This window comes from Sinocyclocheilus grahami, unplaced genomic scaffold (assembly GCF_001515645.1).
Source record: "Sinocyclocheilus grahami isolate Dianchi unplaced genomic scaffold, SAMN03320097.WGS_v1.1 scaffold1744.1, whole genome shotgun sequence".
NCBI classification, from domain to species: Eukaryota; Metazoa; Chordata; class Actinopteri; order Cypriniformes; family Cyprinidae; genus Sinocyclocheilus; species Sinocyclocheilus grahami.
Window position 1 is genome coordinate 283,084 of NW_015506923.1, and position 7,412 is coordinate 290,495.

General features: G+C 36.4%; 1 long non-coding RNA gene across 1 annotated transcript; it reads left to right on the forward strand.

The window, feature by feature from the left end:
- The first annotated feature begins 2,160 nt into the window (after nucleotides 1–2,160).
- Nucleotides 2,161–7,086, forward strand: LOC107572390 (uncharacterized). The gene is made up of 3 exons (XR_001607332.1): nucleotides 2,161–2,227; nucleotides 4,523–4,527; nucleotides 7,076–7,086. It is a non-coding gene; the product is annotated as an uncharacterized lncRNA (long non-coding RNA).
- Nucleotides 7,087–7,412: the final 326 nt, after the last annotated feature.

Sequence of the window (7,412 nt, forward strand, 5' to 3'; positions counted from 1 at the left end):
TATATATATATATATATATGAAATTTGCATACAATATTTGATTGGCTTATATTGTTTGTGTTTACACTTGATGACCCGCTCTGATGTGTGATGAGATGAGGAGAAATCCTTACAGGCAACAAGCACGACTGTTCAAAATTAATTTGCTTTTCCCAATTTTGTGCACTTAAAATATAATACTTAAATGTAATGCTTATACACTATTGTTCAAAAGTTTTTTTTATTTATTTTATAATGTTATTATTATTATTTTTTTTTATTCAGCAAAAGTACATTAAATTCATCAAAAGTGACAGAAATCTTTCTAATGATGTAAAAGTCTGGTAACACATTAGTTTAGGGCCAACTCTCACTATTAACTAGTTGCTTATTAGCATGCATATCACTAGTATATTGGCTGTTTATTAGTACTTATAAAGCTTTTTAAATGACCCTTAAACCCTAAAACTCCCTTATTTTAAATGACCAAATTGGGAGTTTATTGAGGCAAAATCCATAGTTAATTTATAGTGAGAATTGGTCCCTAACTTTCTATTCATCAAATAATTGTGAAAATAGTGTCACGGTTTCCACATAAATATTAAGCAGCTCAGCTGTTTTCAACATTGATAATAATAGGAAATCATCATATTGGAATGATTTGTGAAGGATAATGTGATACTGATCATGTGTAGATATTTTGACGAAAGATTGTTGAATGATATGGTATACTTGAATGATTGTTGAATAGGTGAATGTTGAATTGAATGTTGTTCAGTAGATTCTTGAGCTGTTGTTGTGGATAGTAAACACAATAACTTCCTCTTTCAAGTGGTGCTTGTTGGCATTATAATTCAGTGTGGCTGGTAGGATGACTTTGATATGTGGCATTGCCACCCTTTCAAAACACTCAAGGGAATAATGTGGCTATAGGCATTATGGAACGATATAGGAAACCTCTTCACCATGACGTTTACTTGAAGGCGAAGAACCATTTGGCAATTTACACCCCTATACGAACGTAAAGTTTCTGACCAGAACTGTAATTTATATGCAAATGTCAAAAGGCTAAAAGGGGTCTTTTAAGCCATAAACAGTCCAACGCTCATGCATGATCCTACGCAGACGCTACAGTTGATTTGAACAATGTGTCTGTGGGAGACGTTGAAGACAGCCCACAGCTGAGCCTATGCTCTGAACTTGCAGTCTGTGCTAGTGATGTTTCTAGTGACCTTCACTGCATATGCAGTTACATATATAAGGTGGTCATAGAACTTCAGAAATTAACTGCTTACATGGCTTTAACTGGTTTTATGTGCTTAAACACAGTGATAACGTTTACATTAAATAATTATCCATTTAGAATAAATAAGTGTAAGAAGACTTTGCTCTATATCAATTTTGTTTTGTACATTCCGATGCTGCATCTTGTTTCCTATAATAAATCTAAATTGATAGCACAGTACTTACTATTTAAAGCAAATAAAGAAACATGCTTTAACAATAGCACACACAGACCTCAACAGTTGAAACACATAAAGGATTACAATCAATTATTTATTTTTAGTTGTAGAACAAAAATAAGCATCCAACTGAACTAGAACGGTTGAGTTGGATGCTTATTTTTTGATTTTCACTCTTAAAGACCACCTGTGGTGAAAAGTTTTTAACATTGATTACATGCCTGGTGTTTTTAATGTGCGAAGATAAAAGCATGTGCAAATTCATGAGCATTTTCTCCTTAAAATTGCAGCGTGCCAAAGACAGTCCTAGAAATGCTGTTTGAAACAGCCCCTGATTCCTACCATCATAGAAATGTAACAAATCCTGACAACTTGGAGGGTGAGGCTTTTCATATCATTAGCAAATTGTTTCTACCTAAAGATGTTGATTTTTAAAAGGTAGCTGTCTAAGATGATGACCGGGAACATAGTTTGTGTAACATTAGCAATACATTATTAACTGTTTGAGAACATAGTCAAGGCAAAGACTAATGATATCAATTACTACTACGTGTGCAATACATAAAATGCATTACCATTCTGATACATCGACTCTAAGACTATTGTTTATAATTCCCTCCTTCCTCTTCTTCTTTGGAATCAGTTTCTGGTTCAAACATATAGGCCTATGGCTGAATTAAAGGGATAGTTCACCCAAAAATAATCCTTTAAATTAATCCTCAGTCTACAGGACTCGTAGATAACCACTTGATTGAGCTGATGAGTGGACTCAGAAGTGGCATTGTGTGTCTTAAAGAAATGACATTGTGTGTGTTGTGGTACACTTGTGAATTCGCATCAAAGACTAACAAGGAAGAGAAAATGTTGAATAAATTCATTATTTTTGTTTTCTTTGTGCACAAAAAAGTAGTGTATTCTTGTAGTATTACGGTTGAACCACTGATGTCACATGGGCTATTTTAACAATGCCATTACTACCTTTCTGGACTTTGAATGTGGTAGTTGCATTGCTGTCTATGCAGGGTCAGAAAGCTCTCGGATTCCATCAAAAATATTTGAATTTGTGTTCCGAAGATTAACGAAGGTCTTGCGGGTTTGGAACGACATTAGGGAGAGTAATTAATGACATAATTTTCATGTTTGGTCGAACTATCTCTTTAATCCAGTATTGCCACTTGCCATGGTATAGCATGTACAATATCAGTCTGGAGGCGGGGACTAATTTGCATATTCTCTCTGCGTATGATGAAATTATTTTCACAGGAATGAATGTTTAGGTTTGTCATTTTGATTCAGAGATGATGGATTAAAAGATGATTATTAAAGACAAAAGATAAAGAAGTATAAAATTATTGACTCCAGGGGGACATGTTGTTTAAAAATGCTACATTGAAATGTGTTTACATTTACATTACATGAAATGCATTACTTATGTTGCTGCTTGTAACCTTAAAAACAACAGTAATCAAGTGCATTTTCTGTTAGTTTTTCATCATTATTTTTTGAATAATTATGTACCATCATGATTGTACTGTACACAGTCATTGTATGATTGCTCTGAGAATGAACAGCTGGCCTGATGTTGCCGTTACACTGTTATCTCCAGATTATATGGTCTACCCTTTCCTTATCTTCATCTCCCCTTGTGTAGACCTTGTCGATGAGGTCTTTCCTCAGTTGCTGTATTAATTTGCCTCTCATTTCGCTGATATTTCTGTTGTGCTGACTGCTGACTGTTATTGTTGCTTTTTCCGTCTTGTTGGCGGAGCTATGGCCCTTGGCCATTTTAATTGACTGATTTTCTGGCAGAGAGCTCACTGAATCAGAGAGGCAGATTCAATCACCCGTGCATTCAGCTGAAGCTGGAGAAACCGAGAACGGAATGGGTAGACAGACCTCGGTCAGAGGGTCCAAAAAGAATGGGAGAGCCAGGCAATTTGTTTGTTTTCAGTCCCCTAAAAGGCCTTTTTTAATTACTGTATGCATTTGTATTCTGGTGTGTGCATCTGTGTCTGCATGGTTATACCCGAGAGCATGAGTTTGAGATGTGAATGGCTTGGAAGTCTACTTTAAACATTAAAGTCGATATGAAATCAAAAATGACCCTATTTACTTTCCTAATACACATGGTGTTATTGCACATGCTGCATCCATTCATGCATATTATTTCAAAGAAAAACTCTTTAAACAAAATGTAATAACTTGTACCGCCTCTGCAGTGACTATTCTTTTTGGCTGACATCACCCGCTCCTTTTATTTTTCAACCCTTCCCCTCAAACCACTTTCCCTCACAGAATATCCTGTTTCACTCAGAAATGCATCACATTATGAAAGTAAAATGGGTTTCGAATGCTGCTTCATGTTGAGCAAAGAAGCGCTCTTTGCTACTAAACTGCTTTTGAAAACAGCTACAATGTGTCTTCAGTTGTCATTTTGAGAAATGTAGCCTCATATGATACGTGCTGCATTCCTAAAAATGCTGCACAAAAGCTGATTTCCTCTCAGCGTTGTAGGTGGAAGACTGTTATATCATCTCTTTTTGCCATCTTGGGTTATTTCATTTTTTATTAGGCAAGTGTGCAAATAATAGTTGAGAACTTCTGCACTTGGGAAGGTTCAAATAGGACTGGAAAACACACTTGAGCATTATAATGAAATGCCCTCTAATTATTGTCTGCACAGGTACAAACATCAGCAGGTTATCTGATTATTACAGCAGCTTATCTGCTGTCCAAGCAGGAATAATATTTAGCCCAGGCATTTCTGTATAACCGATTCAGGAAATACTTAAATGTGGATGGCTAATAGCTGTAACGTAATTAGATCTGCTCTTCATGACGCTGAATCGTTATCTGAATTAGCTACTTTACAGCTATGCCAGAGCTGTGAGACATTGTTCACACTGGAGAAAAATTATCAGATTTTCTGAATGATTATTCAAAATGCTAGTTGACAGATCATTTTTTGTTCCTCATTCAGACTGCAGTTGTTTATTTCTTAACATGTCTACATTAGTTGTCATAATAACAACAACTCAAACTTCCATATATTTATCGTGCATGAGACTGTCAATAATTAGTTTTTGTCTTTATATGAAAATATCCTTTTAATGTTGACAACATTTGGTCATATTCATTACTTTTGTTTAACTAACTAAATTGGCATCTACTGTGTGTTTAGTAGATGAAAATAAAAATTGTGGATGGAAAACATGCAAAATCAAATAAAAAAAAAATCACTATTGATAGTTTTCATGATGGAAGTAAGAACAATCGGTAAAACTTTAGTATAGGGACTAATTCTCACTATTAACTAGTCGCTTATTAGAATGCATATTATTAACATATTGGCTGTTTATTAGTACTTATAAAGCACATGTTCTGCATGACCATATTCTACATCCCGAATCCTACCCAATACCCGAACTTAACAACTATCTTACTAACTATTAATAATCATCAAATTGGGAGTTTGAGGCAAAAGTTGTAGTTAATGGTTTGTTAATGCCGAGAATTGGACCTTAAAATAAAGTGTGAACAATCTGATATAATTAGACGAGGCTTCTGAAAATCAGATTTCATGTGTTGTTTGTTTGTTTAAATTAGTTAATTAATTAATTACCTGAGCAAACATTACCTAAATGTTTGGGGTCAGGTTTTTTTTGTTTTTTTTTGTTGAGAAAAATGAAAATGCTTTTATTCAGCAAGGATGCATTAAATTGATCAGAAGTGACAATAAAACACATTTATAACATTAAATAATATTTCTATTTCAAATAAATGCTTGCTATATTTCATAAAAAAGAAAAAAATCCTAAACATGTATATCATGGTTTCTACAAAAATATTAAGCAGCACAGCTGTTTTCAACACTGATAAGAGTAAGAAATGTTTCTTGAGAAGCAAATCAGCATATAATAATTATTTCTGAAGGATCATAATGAGTCTGAAGACTAGAGTAATGGCTGCTGAAAAATTAGTTTTAATCTCAGTAGTGAATTACATTTGAAAATAATAAAGACAACAGTTATTTTAAATTGTAATAGTATTTGAGAATATTACTGTTTTTACTGTATTTTGATCAAATAAACATAGCCTTGGTGAGCATAAGAGAATTTAAAACATTATATCAACCTCAAACTTTTGAACAGTAGTGTAACTTGTCTCGCTCATCCCATTCTTAGTAAAAATATTAAGATTGAGGTCTGACATGGCTAAAGCCAGTAGAAGCGTTGTGTTCTGACTTCCCCACAGACACTGACCTGTCCCTGCGTATATATTCCCCTTGCCTTCACCTCAGATCCTCTCTGAAACTTTTAGCCTCTCTGAAAATCCCTTCTTTCCTCAAACAGAAAAGACTCAATCTCTCTATCCTACATCATTTCTGTGAACGGGATAGCCTATATGTGTCGGGCATGTAATTGAGTAAATTGCAATGTCTGTCTCTGCTGTTTGTTCCATTTGAGCAGACTAATTTGCCCAAGCCCTCTGCTTCAAGGCACCGGGCTCCTTCAGTTCGCCTGAAAATGAGCCTTGTCACTCACGCCATAGCGTTTGCACAGTACATCATTACCCGATCTGTTTACTGGCACCAACTGACCATGGACAAAGAGTAAGATGGATTGAGTGATGTTTATTACGCATTGGCCCGAGCTTTCTTTGCCGTTCTTACATCCACGGGACATGGTAATGAGCATCGATACAGTCAGTCCTCGTATCGCTGCAAATTTGGGGAAAATGATTAGGAGCCCAGCCTTAGCATTCTTTTGTGATCATTGGCGTTCGCTCATCTCCTTTGTTTTGTTGCATTGATGGATGTCTTTCCAGGCCTCTGCAACCGAAATGTTGTCTTATGATTGATAGCTGACATAATGAGCCGAAGTATACAGTGAATGCTGACGAGCCGGCGTATCACTTGTCTGATTGGTTCATGCGCTTCAAACAAAGTGGCCTCTACGAGCTGTCAGTCACTGTCACAAGAGCCATCACCTGCGCTGTTGCCATGGCGATGGCTTAGAAAGGGAGACGTAAGCGAGGCGTTTTTTTATGGTTAGTCCGTGACGGGTTTTCTCAGAGGCTGTGCTCAACAGATCCTCAGAGCTAACATCTGAAAACTAACCCTCTGAGTTATGTCTCTGAACGCATGTGTGGGTGTGTCTGGGATTGTGTGTGTTTCTGTGGGGGGAGGATCTCTGTTTGTTTGTGTTTGTGTGTGTGTGAGCGCAATCTCAGATCTTTGAGACTTCTAACAGATTACAGGTCACGGATGTCACGCGTGTGTCAGCGCTGGGGTGCAGTGACAGGGTGAAAAAGTGCAAGCAGTGTTGTCTCCATGGATGACATAAATAACCTACATGAAACGCATGTCACCTTCCCTCTGTTAGCCATCAATCAGCCCTACACAGACTGAGATGATGGGCTCAAGCTCTCTTACCCTCTGTCATTCTGTCTGTCTCTATATCTGTCATTTCCTGTCCTCTGATTGGTGTCTTCTCATCATTCTTGAGCTTTCATTCCTCCTTATCTCCTTGTTTCGATCTGTCTGTTTGGATTTCCATCTCTGCAGCCTTCAATCCATCTTCTTTTTGGCAAATCAGCATCGCTTTTACTTTCATATCTGGACTCTTGGTCAGATTGACGGAGACTGATAATGTTGTTCTCTTCGATAAAGTCCAGTTTTCTGTTATCTAAACTTGCTCTGATGGAAAGTCAAATGTCATCATTCATTCATTGTCATGTTGTCCCAAACCCATATGACTTACTTTCTTCAGTGGAACTTAAAAGGAGAATGTGGTTATCGCTTTTTTGCCTTGCATTTATGATGAATGAGTTTAAGCTTCAGAAAGACTCCGGAAACACTAGAAAAGTAGTTCTTCTAAAATCAGTAGTTTTGTCTCAGGCTGAAACATCAGTTATTATTGGGCTTCCATCCACATATTTTTATGCAGATTTTGCGATATTGCATTAAAA